Source organism: Harmonia axyridis, chromosome 3 (genome assembly GCF_914767665.1).
Source record: "Harmonia axyridis chromosome 3, icHarAxyr1.1, whole genome shotgun sequence".
Taxonomy (NCBI): domain Eukaryota; kingdom Metazoa; phylum Arthropoda; class Insecta; order Coleoptera; family Coccinellidae; genus Harmonia; species Harmonia axyridis.
Window position 1 is genome coordinate 60724649 of NC_059503.1, and position 13668 is coordinate 60738316.

At 36.9% G+C, this 13668-nt stretch overlaps 1 protein-coding gene across 4 annotated transcripts in view; it reads left to right on the top strand.

Annotated features, from left to right (window-relative positions):
- The window catches only part of LOC123675051, a 167064-nt gene that overhangs the window by 38021 nt on the left and 115375 nt on the right, over positions 1 to 13668 (top strand). The gene's annotated exons all lie outside the window — the stretch shown is intronic.

The following is a 13668-nucleotide window of genomic DNA, read 5'->3' on the forward strand; positions in this document are numbered from 1 at the left end:
TTATTCAGAAGGAATATGCGTTAAATTCAAAAGAGCGGTCGCGATTTGTGTAAACTGATCTTATCTTAGAAGTAGGATGTTTTATTTTTCAATTATTGCTTTTCTTAGTTATCGTCTCACTGCGTTGGTGAAATCGATATATTTTTCACGGTTAAAAAAATAATTTAGATACGGGGAAATCTTAACTTATCTGAGTTCGATACATGCGAAGAACCGTTATGATCGTTCCCAGATGACATAGCCAAAACGTTCGTTAGGCAAAGTCGAAGTATGGTTTTTGTTGAGACAGCAGAAAAATCTAGTTGGAGCTGAGGTTGAAGGTGGGGTCTGTTGACGAAAAAATGAAGAAGGATAAAAATTTTCTAACCAATGATCTAATTGGCATGGTATCTTGGGCAATTGTTGGAGCGGTCTTAGATAAGTACTAGGTTACGATTTTGTTGAGGTTTAAGAAGGAAATCAGTATCGCTGAGTGTCTCCTATTGAGAAGGGTTGAGAATTCGAACGTCAGTCGCGAAACTGGACTTAGATTAAAACAATTTCTTTTGAAAATCATAGTAATTTTTAACAAGGTTGAATAAAAAATAAAGTAAATTTAGTAGATGATAGAGAGATGAACGAATTTTAAGTATTTAAGGAAGAAGGAATTGTTTTAACTCTAAGAAAGGTTGAGTTAGGTCAGAAATAAAAAAACAGGAATTTTTTGTGATAAAGTTTCAGAATTTGTTTTTGTATGAATCAGATTAGCTCGGAGTGTGCGAATCGGGAGTGGAGTTATTTAAAAGGAATTACACGTTTCGAGTGAAAAAGTTATTATTATTATTATTATTATAACGTGATACAGAGTTGAGGCTTAGCCTATAAACTCTAAAATATGTTAAAATAAGTAATGTTGTCACAAATTACAAGCTTACAAAAATATTGAAAAAAAAATTATAAGAAGAAAGGGATGAAAACAAAATTCGTGCTATTGAATGAAAAAAGATCACAAAAAAAAAACAATTCAATTTCACAAACACAGTGCATTCTGTGAGGCCCACAAGTCAAGTTTGTTCTTGAAACTGTTCACACTAGGCGCACAAACTATCTCGGTCGGCAATCTGTTCCAAACTTCGAATACTCTGTTGGAGATGAAGTACTGCCTGGTGGTGGTAAAGAATCTCTCACGTGAGAGTTTGAACATATGTCCTCTGAGATTATTTGAGTTGAGCACAAAAAGATGACTGAGGTCACAACCGAAGAGACTATGTAGCGATCTATAAGTTATTATGAGATCGCCCCTCAACCTCCTCAACGAGAACCTGGAGATATTCATTAGGGCTAACCTACTTTCATAATCTGGACGCACAAAGCCATACGGTATTCGGGTGGCCCTCCGCTGAACCGATTCTAGTAGAGTAGCATCCCTGATGAGGCAGGGATACCAGACAGGACCGGCGAACTCCAGAACTGGACGAATGTATGTCTTGTACAGTTGCGCTGCAGTCATAGGATCGCAACCAGCAAAGGACCTCCCGAAGAGATAGAGAAGCTTTCTTGCTCTGCTCGTGCAGTGTGCTATATGCTGACTCCATGACAGATCCTCCGTCACAATCACACCCAGATCATTGTGAGCGGATACATTTTCAATCAGCTGCCCCTCAACATAATAAGAAAGTCTTGGATTCTTCTTTCCTAAATGTAACACCTTACACTTTTGAACATTTAACGGAAGCAGCCAGTCATCACACCACCTCGCCAGGGTGTTGAGATCCTCCTGTAGGACAGAACGATGGGTTGGACAATTGAACAGCTTTGTATCGTCCGCGTATGAACAACACTGAGAACTCATAGATGCCGGCAGATCCGAAATATATACAAGGAACAGAATGGGGCCCAGTACTGAACCCTGAGGCACGCCACTCAAAACATCCCTCATTGTAGACCTAGCTGAGCCCACTCTGACCGAAAACTTCCTCTTTGAAAGGAAGCTCCCAATCCAAGCGACCACATCGCCCCGAACGCCCACATGCCACAGTTTATGCAACAATCTTCTCAGAGGAACTCGATCGAAGGCACGGGCAAAATCAAGGTATATTACATCAACCGATTCACCAGCATCAACAGCCTTTGTCCACACGTTGAGACATTCCAACAAATTAGTGATTATAGACCTACCTGGAATGAATCCGTGCTGACCCTGAGGTAAGATATTATTGGACATTAAAAAGGGCAGCATAGCATTAGAAATGATCTTCTCCATTACTTTAACGGCTATTGAAGTTAGAGAGATAGGTCTATAATTTTCAGAAGACAGTCGATCACCTTTCTTGTATATAGGTGTTACAGATGCCATTGTCCAACAACTTGGTAAGCGGTGAGATGTGAGAGAGGTTTTCATTATATCAGAAAGTGGGCAAGCAAGAGATCTCACGCAACTCTTAAATAGCTTCATAGATAAGCCATCCACACCAGGTGCAGTGCCAGTCTTGAAGGATCCGATGACTTGTTGTACTGCCTCAGGAGTTATATCAACAGACTCAAAAGATAGCTGGGCACTGGGGGTCGCAATCTGTGGAAGAGCACCATCAGGCTCTCTTGAAAAAGCACGAGCGAAAGTATCAGCAAAGGTGTTAGCAGTACTCAAAGGGTCGTCACAAAGATTTTCAGATTCATCACGAATTACCGGAACAGAAACAGTGGTATTAAATGTTTGACGGACATATTTGAAGAAACTTTTCTTGTCACTACCTGACACCAACTTCGACTCGAACATTCTTTCAGCTGATTTTATGGTAAGAGAAAGATTATTTGAGTATCGCCTATGGATATCGAAGTCAGCCTCACGCCCACTCCTAATATAGCGTTGCCACAAAGATTTTTTCAATTTTATTTGACGAATGATTTCCTCGTCGATCCAAGGTTTGACCGTATTCTGCCTCACTGTGACCGAGCGTGTGTGTCTTTCAACAGTCTCTACAATAATATGCTCCAACTTTTTCCACATATCCTCGACATCATTAGCATCCCAGAGTGTGCCCCAGCTAACCAACATAAGTTCCTCATCAACCTTCTGAAAATCGGTGATCTTTATTTTCTTTCTGGACATTGACGACCTATTCTTCACATATAATTGTAATTTTGAGTACAGAACAACATGATCTGATTTGCCCACTGGTGATTCATAGTCCAAGGAGGATACCAAGTTTCTGTCATTCACAAGAATCAAATCCAAAATTGACGGATTTTGACCTATGCGAAATCTCGTAGGCTGGCTCACAAGCTGCTGGAGATGACATTTATTGATCATGTCAAGGAACCCAGCTGAGGGTGAGGCATTAGATGGTGAATTTATGACGGGCCACCTCAAGTCATTTAAATTGAAATCGCCTGCAATGAAAACATTCTTCTTTGAGTTCGATAAATCCTCAATCGCTTTGAACAAGAAGGAGTCGTACGGACATGGTCTAGGACGATAAACACATCCTAACGTAATGGAGAAATCTGACGTAGACAAATCAAGGAAAATATTATCTATACCAGGTGAAGGATAAGAATATGAAACAATGGAGTATTTATTTATAATATTAACACAAATATATATGCAGCAGCCCCCATGACCTGGAGTTGTAACACTATCGCAGCTGTAAATGACATATCCCGGAATATTACACGAAGCATCAGGGATGTTTGAATTTAACCATGTCTCTGTGATCATAACAAAGTCAGGTTTAGCAACATCAACAAGCACCATTAATTCATTCTTCTTTGCCGATAGAGAAGCCAGGTTTGTATACATTATCTTCCATTCTTCAGGTAGTGTTAGTGTTAGAGGAGAATTGTCAAGTGCAGTAGAGGAAACAATTGTAGGCTCGCCCCTCATATACCTGATTGTTAAATTTTTCTCACCCCCGGCAATCCTGCTCTTGAGTTCATCTCGCATGCGATAAAGAGTTTCAAGCTGTTCGTGTGATTTATCGTCGGAAATGCGGAAACCCTTCAGCACAGGACTGCAGGCGATCACCTTCTTATTTTTCAGAATGTTGAGAGGGGTATTCAAATTGTTGAAACAAATCTTTACTGGATGGGGAACAGCAGATTTCTTCACCTTACCAACTCTAGATATAGCTGTGATGTTATTAGAGGCAGATTTTTCAATCTCGTTCACAAGTTTTTCAATGATTACGGCATCCTCCGTATCATTCACCTCCGGTATGTTCCTTACAATAATATTGTATGACCTCTTTATCCTCTCAATCATCTCCCGTGCACCACATGGTTCGGGACGGCCCACAGCCATACCGTCGGCAACTACAGCGGAAGCAGCCATCTGACCTCCAATGTCAGAGACCTTCATACGAAGCTCCATCACATCATCCGCTACGGATTCTTGAGCAGTTCTCAAGTCCGTTATATTACACTGACACTCAGCAATCGCAACTCCCTGCGCATGAAGCAGGTCAGAATGATGTTCGATTTTTTCTGAGCACTTTTTCAGCTGCTCACATAAGTCTGACTGAGTATTCTTGATCAATTCAATATCCTGCGCGATTTTGTCAAGTTTAGATAGTTTCTCCAGAATGAGTGCCAAGGGACCAGTTTTTCTCTCAACCCCAGCGGACTGAGAAATGCCATCACTACATGAGTTGCTACGCAGTTTTCTGATATTGCCCTGGCACGAGGGACATACAAATTTTTCATTATGCTCCGACATAAATTCTATATCTTCAGATTTTAAGTTGACACATTGTCCATGACATGTACGGCAGCAAATAGTACACGTTATCTTATTATCTTTAGCTCCCACACTCTTTGAGCAAACTGAGCAATAAGTAGGCATCCTGAACAGTGAAGCCAAATCAATATGAAATTGGGATAATTAGAACAAAGGATCAACACTCTTCACTTTCTGAGGCCGACCAGAAAGACTCCGCAACAGACGCACACAGGTAGGCCTAGGAAAAGATGAGGAACAACCCACAGAGGATAATCACAGAGGATGGTACCTTTAACTCTACAGTTCTTTTTTTTATAAGAATATAAATACAATATGAGTACAATGAAATATCAACGTGTATACTTCCCTTTAGGAAATTGTATGATATCTCAACGTGTGTGCTTCTCTTCAGGGAATACCGATTCAATGTGCTTATCAGAACATGTAATGACAACGTATGTTTACTGATATCTAATTGATGTGAAAACAGATCTTATATTCAATCGGAAATAAATATAGAAAAAGGAAAAAATCGGTTATTCAAAAGCGATTCTTCGTAAATTTAACCCAAACTCACGTGGATACACTTATACAGCCGCCAATACAAAATGCAAAAAAAAACTTCCTATTTTCACCTCAAAAACTCTCGAAATTAACGCACAAATATTTCTCTGCTGACAACATATGAAACATATTGAGTTGAAAAATTAAAACTAGGTTTAGGCAGGGCCTATTTACTCACCTAGCACCGGGATAAGGACAAGTTAACAATCTTTTGGCTATTTAATTTTTATTTTGTTTTGATGATTTTTAATACTTTTTCGATGAAGATAAGTTTATTTGAGTAGTCCCGATTCTTCCAAGTTCAAAGTTGGTTATTTTGTTTCTTTTGTTTGAATAATAGATCATTTGAGACATTTTTTTAATCATAATGTTTTGGCCGTTGAGTCCAATATATAAAAATTTCGAATTTCGTGGATATTGTAATTTTGGATATTTTCTTTTTCTCTTTATTATATTCAGTTTTAAAATTTTGATTGACTTTTATTAACCCAGAAAACTGATTCTGTTCCAAGGGAAAGAAAGTCAACTAAAAAGACCTGTCCATAAAAGCGACGGGCTGGACTCACACATAACATCTTTGAAAATTTACATAATTATGCATTCTCCGAGACCTCTGGAAAACCGCTCTTTCAGGGGTTGAAAGAACATCTTAACGGGAGATAAGTGAACGTTGGTCAACATTCTCTGACCAACCCGTTTATGACAATAGTTGGCAAGGCAGATTCGCTAACAAGGAATATTTGTGGGCAAAGTAGATTTGTGAAGAATATAGATTTTTTTATAAAGCAGATCAGTAGATAAGGTAGTTCGGTAGTCTGGATAGATCTATCAGAAGGGTAAATCCCTGAGCTAGGTAGATCTACAGACTTTCTAGTTTAAAAGACATAAATATCGAGACATAATTGAATTTATTTGTACTTCCTCAAAAGCAAACTAGTTTTTTGTTTTTCACAAATCCCAAAGCACCAATTGAATCACCATTTGTTCAACAGCAATACTAAACTTATTCATCATTCATCCATCCCAGAAACGAATCCCTTATTCACGTCTGAAACGATGAATCCCTCTGAGCAGATGTGATTTTTTTCGGCTCTGAAAATAAATTGAAGGCTATATTGCGCTCTGAAACATTTCGATGTGGAATGGAGGGATACATTCCAGCCGGGGAATCATCGTCTACTTCCTTAATTTCTACTCATCTCACTCTGGAGATTCTTGCGGAGAGAGATTTACCCTGAAATCCCTCTTCAGTTTCAACCCGGAATGCGTTTCACCCCAAGGAATTCATCCTAAGAACCGTTGACGTTTCGAACGTCTTTTAGTTCTCAATAGACTTAACCTTTTCATCTACATAGATACCATGATTTGAACAATCAGCTATTATAATACTTGAATTTTACACAATTGCGAAAAAAGATATCTCAAATCACAACTTTTATGCATGACTTATACATCGTTTTTCAGTGGATTTCAATCATATAGACCCTTGGGTAGAAAAAAAAGTTGTATTTTCTATTCGAAAATAATTAACTTGTTGTAAAGAAAGTTTTCTAGTTCTTTTTGTGGATTCGTTTCACTTTCACATAATGGATGTTTGAAATTACCTGTATGACAAACTTTAGATTTTCTTTCAGAAATCGAGTAGAAATCACAATATATACAATACATTTAAAATTATATTCTTCAAAAATTCGCTGGTTTTTCATGGGATGCTAATTCCAGCATTTTTCGTAGAGCAGCTTGGGCCTTAATTTTTTTTTGCTGCTTAATACTGTTCTGTTTGGTTTAATAATGCTCAGGTTTATTAAATTGATACACAACTTAACGTTTCTATGAGAGTTGTCTTTGGAGCTATTAGATCTACACCTTTACAAGTGCTATCACATAAGATTCTCACTCCTATTTGTAGGAAATAAATTTATTTTCAATTGAATCTTATCTACCAGATTCTAGAAGTGCCCAATTTAAGTAATTATGATGAAAATCTTTTATACACAAAGAGTATTGAGCATATTTGAAGAAGTGACGAAGTGAGTACTCATGGAGAGGCAAATAAATCAAAATGAATTTTTTCTTTGAAAGATTCAAACGAAACTTGGTCATGGTCTTCAGATGCAGTTTTCAATTAATTAAGGCCGCTCCGTTGACCTGCGACCTACTGGTTCATTCGGCCCCCCCATCAGAGTTATTCTCGCCAAAACGTGATTCACAACTAACTTTTCAGTTCCAGAGTTCTAATGAACTCTAGTATCTGTGATGCTACTTCCTCACTTCTACAAGTTTCTTGTTCAAAGCAGATTTTGCGTTGGCTAGTGTTGGCGAGGCATTCCGTCACTAGGTGATCCAGAGTTTCTTGCTCTTCCTCACATAATCTGCCTCCGTCATTTTCTGCTAGTGTCAAAGTTTCGAAGTTACTTTTTCGAATAATCCAACCCAGGAAGATTCCGCCAGAGTTTTTCTCTTTCAGTTTTTTCCTTCTCTTGAAATATCTCTTGTGGGTATATTTGCCTATACCACAGAAAGGTTCCGGACCAATGAAAGTAGTTTGTGCCCCTTTTCTGGCATGTGTGTTTGGCCTCTTCATTGCCTTCGATTTCCGAGTGGCCAGGAAACCAGACTTAAAAGACCTTGTTATTTTTGCCTTTTTCATTTAGTGTCCTTCGAAAGTCCTATGCCATGGTCATGGTCGTTGCAATAGTAGGCTTTTCAAATAGTATTCTAGTGGAAGTCCATTATGCGAGTGTAGCTTAGAAGAAAAAATTGACTACATGGTGAAGAGTTGTCCAATTTCTGAATTTCATGGTAGTTCCCAAGCTTTCCATTTAGTTTCGGATTCTTTTTAGAATGGATCGTAAACATTAGATCAATATTATGGAAACTATAACATTCAATACTCCTTTCTGGTTCTTTTCTTCCTTATTTTCAGAATTAAGTATAATACATACGTCGTCATCTCTTGATGGAAAGTTAGATCCTATACTTCCACCCTGAACAAACAATCGTATCATCCGCATATAAGCTTTATCCGAAGATTCAAGCAGTTTCTATATGAAAATCAGGAATAGAGTGCGGCCAATCATCGTTCCCTGAGGAATACCCATATTAATCGTCAACGTATGTCTCTTTTTAACATTCTGCTTTCTTCCGTTCAGGTAACTTCTGAATAGATCAAAACAGATTCCCCTCATACTTATTCTTTCCAGTCTATCAATAAACAATACATGATCAATAGTATCGAATGCCTTGGCAAAATCTAAAAATACCGCTGCTATCTTTTTCCGGCTATGGAGTGTGTCCAAAATATCCTCGACAAGAACCTCTATTGCATCCCCTGTTGAATCCCTTTCCTAAAACAGAATTGTTTTGGATAAGATTGAACCACTCAGAGAATACCGTTAATCTATTCTCAAAGTATTTTTCAAAAATGTTATTTGTTACGGAAATGGGACGATAATTCGTCATTTTCACCTTCTCACCCTGGTCGGTACCTATTCCTGTTCAAAAACTAATTAAATACATGTTTTATTAACTTCAACACAAAACAATGATTTCGCTTCAATTACCTAGATGTTATACAGAAGAAGAATTATTTTCGAGTGATGCTATATTACATTTTTTGTATTCATACAAACGGCTGTATATAATAAAGCTGTAGTGGAATTTTCATAAGTTTCAAGGTACAAAGTCATGGTATGTTAACAATTTTTTTCTCAATTGATATTATTTCAGTTCTCTTTTTAACTTATCTCTGTATTAAATTTCAATTATGAGTTATTCAGCGATTCGTGATAGTACTTATTTTTGAGTTTTTAATTCATCACGCTTTGAAAACATCGATTTCCTTATAAAGGGTGTTTTTTTCGAGCTATAGAAATTTAAATTGCAATAAAACAACGATGGATCATTCGATTGACATGAATTTTATTTATTCGCAAGATAATCTTGTGGCATTACATTATAAATATGACTTCTGGCATATGACCGACATGGCTGGCTCGGATGTAGTCCAATCTGGACGTCCAATATTCGATGACTTTTCCCAACATTTGTGGACTTATATCGGCAATAACACGGCGAATGTTGTCTTCGAAATGGTCAAGGCTTTGTGGCTTATCCGCATAGACCAATGACTTTACATAGCCCTTTAGAAATTAGTCTAGCAGTGTTGAATCACAAGATCTTAGAGGCCAATTCACAGGTCCAAAACGTGAAATTAGGCGGTCACCAAACGTGTCTTTCAATAAATCGATTGTGGCACGAGCTGTGTGACATGTTGCGCGGTCTTGTTGGAACCACAGCTCCTGGACATCATGATTGTTCAATTCAGGAATGAAAACGTAAGTAATCATGGCTCTATACCGATCACCATTGATTGTAACGTTCTGTAACGTCATTTTTGAAGAAGTATGGAACAATGATTTCACCAGCCCATAAAATGGACGTAGTGCGCGATACGTATTCCGCACAGAACCATTATTTTCGAAATAAAATTGCACTATTTGCAAGCGTTGTTCAGGCGTGAATCTATTCATGATGAATTGCCAAACCAAATTGAGAATAAATCACTTGACAGCTGTTGAATCGATCGCCATCTTGAACAGTAATGCCAACTTAAAGTTATATACCTCGAAAAAAAACACTTGTTACATATATGCGTGAAGTAAACTATTGAACACAGAATATGCATTCTGCGGATCGTTGCTCTCGAGGAAAGATTGCCAACTCACACAAGCCAAAAACGAGTCAGTCTTTCATTTAATAGATGTTATCGAAGCGTAACAACAACGTTAAGGATACTCTTCGCAATATGAAAAGTCGTTGTAGTAACCACAAAAATTTTCAATTACAAATATTTGCTCTCGTGGGTTTCCCATGTAGGTCGCAGCAAATAATAGTTTTTGGCCAGCTTGCCCGTCGGGTTTCGTAATACCGTATCGCTCTTCTTCTTTTTATCTGGTCGTACATCACTGGGCAATAATCGATCTCCAGGAGTTTCGTAGAGACGTTTGACGTCCTTCCCTTATAAAGCGAATGCTGGAAAATCTCCACGGCTTCGAGTTACAGTAAGAAAAGTTTTTGCGGATTTACGACTGGGGATGATGTTTTCGTCAAATTTTGAAGTTAATTTGAGTTCGTCAACCTTCTAAATCAAAGGTTGAATGGGGTACACTTATTTCAAACTCTAAATGGGAAAAAATAAATGAAAAGCATCCTTCTGAAATTGGTGGCTCATTCTGTTAATTGGGGGATTGCCTTCTTATAAGTAATTCAATTAACTCGAAATCAATCTATAACTTCTTAATAGAAAGTTATGAATTATTCGAAAGACTCTTACTTTCAAGTTGAGCAGATTAAGAATATCGGTATCAGGTTATATTCAATTCATGAATTTTTCTCAACTTCAATGAATGTATACAATCTTCAACAACAATATTCGTTTTGGTATGGAAGCTACCTACTTCTAACACTTTTTGCATCTCCAGTTTTCTGGATTACTTATTGCGTTACATGCTCGGTTACATGTTACTGAGAGTGAAGGGTGTCTTTTTTAGAGCTATAGAACTTTAAATTGCAATAAAACGATAGATTATTCGATTGACATGAATTTTATTTATCCGCAAGATAATCTTGTGGCATTACATTTTTAATATCATTTCTGGCATATGACCGCCACGGCTGGCTCGGATGTAGTCCAATCTGGACGTCCAATTTTCGATGAATTTTTCCAACATTTGTGGCCGTATATCGGCAATAACACGGAGAATGTTGTCTTCCAAATGGTCAAGGGTTTGTGGCTTATCCGCATAGACCATTGACTTTACATAGCCCCACATAAAGTAGTCTAGCGGTGTTAAATCACAAGATCTTGGAGGCGGACAATAAACGTTTCTTTCAATAAATCCTACAAGACGCACAACAACCGTCTTGTTGGAACCACAGCTCCTGGACATTATGGTTTTTCAATTCAGGAATGAAAAAGTTAGTATTCATGGCTCTATATCGATCACCATTGACTGTAACGTTCTGGCCATCATCGTTTTTGAAGAAGTACGGACCAATGATTCCATCAGCCCATAAAGCGCACCAAACAGTCAGTTTTTCTGGATGTAACGCTGTTTCGACATACACTTGAGAATGAGCTTCACTCCAAATGCGGCAGTTTTGTTTGTTGTCGTAGCCATCCAACCAGAAGTGCGCTTCATCGCTAAACAAAATTCGCTTATTAAAATAGGGAACAACGGCAATCTCATTTTGCACCATTTGCAAGCGTTCAGGCGTGAGTCTATTCATGATGAATTGCCTAACCAAACTGAGAACAAATTACTTGACAGCTGTCAAATCGGTCGTTATCTTGAACAGTAATGCCAACTTAAAGTTATATACCTCGAAAAAAAACATCCGATATTTATTGTTTACTGGTTGCTAGGCCAAAGGCATGGGTAAATGATTTCACCGATCTATGAATTACTTACCGACGTTTTCATAATAAACTTTAATCCTCAGAATGAAAAAAAGTTGAAAACTGAAAATAGGCAAATATCGATATATTCATGAAGAAAATTACTTATGGTGGGTTTCATACAACTGTTATCGTGGTGATTTGATCGATCAAATCATTTCTGTGTACAACTTCAGTTCATTTTTGACTCTGATCACTGAGTGACAAACTGACGATTCTCTCAAGATTAAACAATGCAATCCCCTCAAAAAATTAGCTTGGGTCGAGTCTCGCCAAACATTGTACATATTTGAAATATTCAGAATGTACCAGAAATATAACCAGAATAATTCATACACGTGTCTATTGTTTGTTATTTAAAATACTTAAATATATAAATGATTATTTATAGTTTATGTAATTATATTTATTTTTATAACGAATTGTTTATATATTTGAGTGTTCGATCAACATTCCTGTTGATATCATAATGAAACCAAAACTGTACGTTCAAAAACACTGTTAAATACTGATATAATACTTCGAGCAAATAAACGTTTATTCCCTCGTCATTTTTAATAATAATAAACGGTCGGTTACAAAACCATTTCACAACATTATATTAACGTACCTGTGCCCATTAAGATAGATTTAAAACTACAATCAACGAGTTGATGGTCAATCGAAGTTTATTAAACGTAAGATACATCAATTCCAAACAAATGAAAATTTTATATGGTAATGTCTCTTGTATTACAGGAGTCATTAGAATTGGTGGAGTAAAAGGAACACTCATATATTAAAGTCGCTTTTGATTTAGGAGCCATATTTTTTGAATTGATCGCTGCATCATTTCGTAATGATTTCTGTGAATTTTCAGCTGGAAATGGAATCAAACAAAAATTTTCGAATAACTAATGATGGATTTGTGATGAAATTCATTAATGTCCACAAATATGACTATTGGTACCTATGGTCGGGAGTTCACATCAAAATGCTCAATTATATTAATGATTTGAAAGTATAAGTGGAACCTTGAAGACTCTCGTGTCATGAAGCATATAATTATTAATACATTAATACAATATTATACATCTGACAGTTTCAAATTTTCAGAAAGTTCAGTTGAAGTTCGGAGTTGAAATGAAAGGGAATAATAAAATATAGTATGACATATGCGATGCTCTTTTCAATTCATATAGAGTTAAGTCTATCATCTGTACCATTTGTCCATTGATATTTATGATCCTATCGGTCATAATTCATACGGGCACCACCAATACCGCAGTTGATTGCCCAATAATGAACCTTCCACTATATTCACTTCATTTAATAGCAATAATAATACTGTGATATCCTTTCAGACCACTGATAATTAAATTTGTATGAGTATGAATACAGTTCAAATTTGTCAGATATTGAAGGGATTTCAACAATAATAGTAATGGATCAGAAAGCTTTCAATAGTTCAAGTTGAAATTCAATATTCGATTAACTAACACATGTATTGAAAAATAAGTGCGTTAAGGATAACTAAATTTTTTGTTGAGATTTAATCATACATACCTGAACTGTCTACAATTATCCATAATGATAATAAATCCGAAAGTGCATCTTATGTTACTAGTTTTGTCCTATCATTATGATGAGGGAAGGGTTAATAGAAGTTGGACATAGGATTTATAAGGTACTATAAAATAAAATAGATTGGTGGCAAGTATAAAATCATAAAAAATATTTTCTAATTAAAATTCAGCTCCCAGTCGAATCGAAACAACAGTGTCAAGTTAAAAATTTCAATTGATTGTAGTTATCATACTCTAATCTTTCGTTGACGAAATATCGTGTGAGAGGTCGAACAGTGTAGAATTTTTGCACTGGGTTCATGCCATTCCTTATATGCATAAGCTCAGGATTGTAATCCCAGCTTAGGGCTTTTATAGTTTATGAGATCGATTTCCTCCTTGGA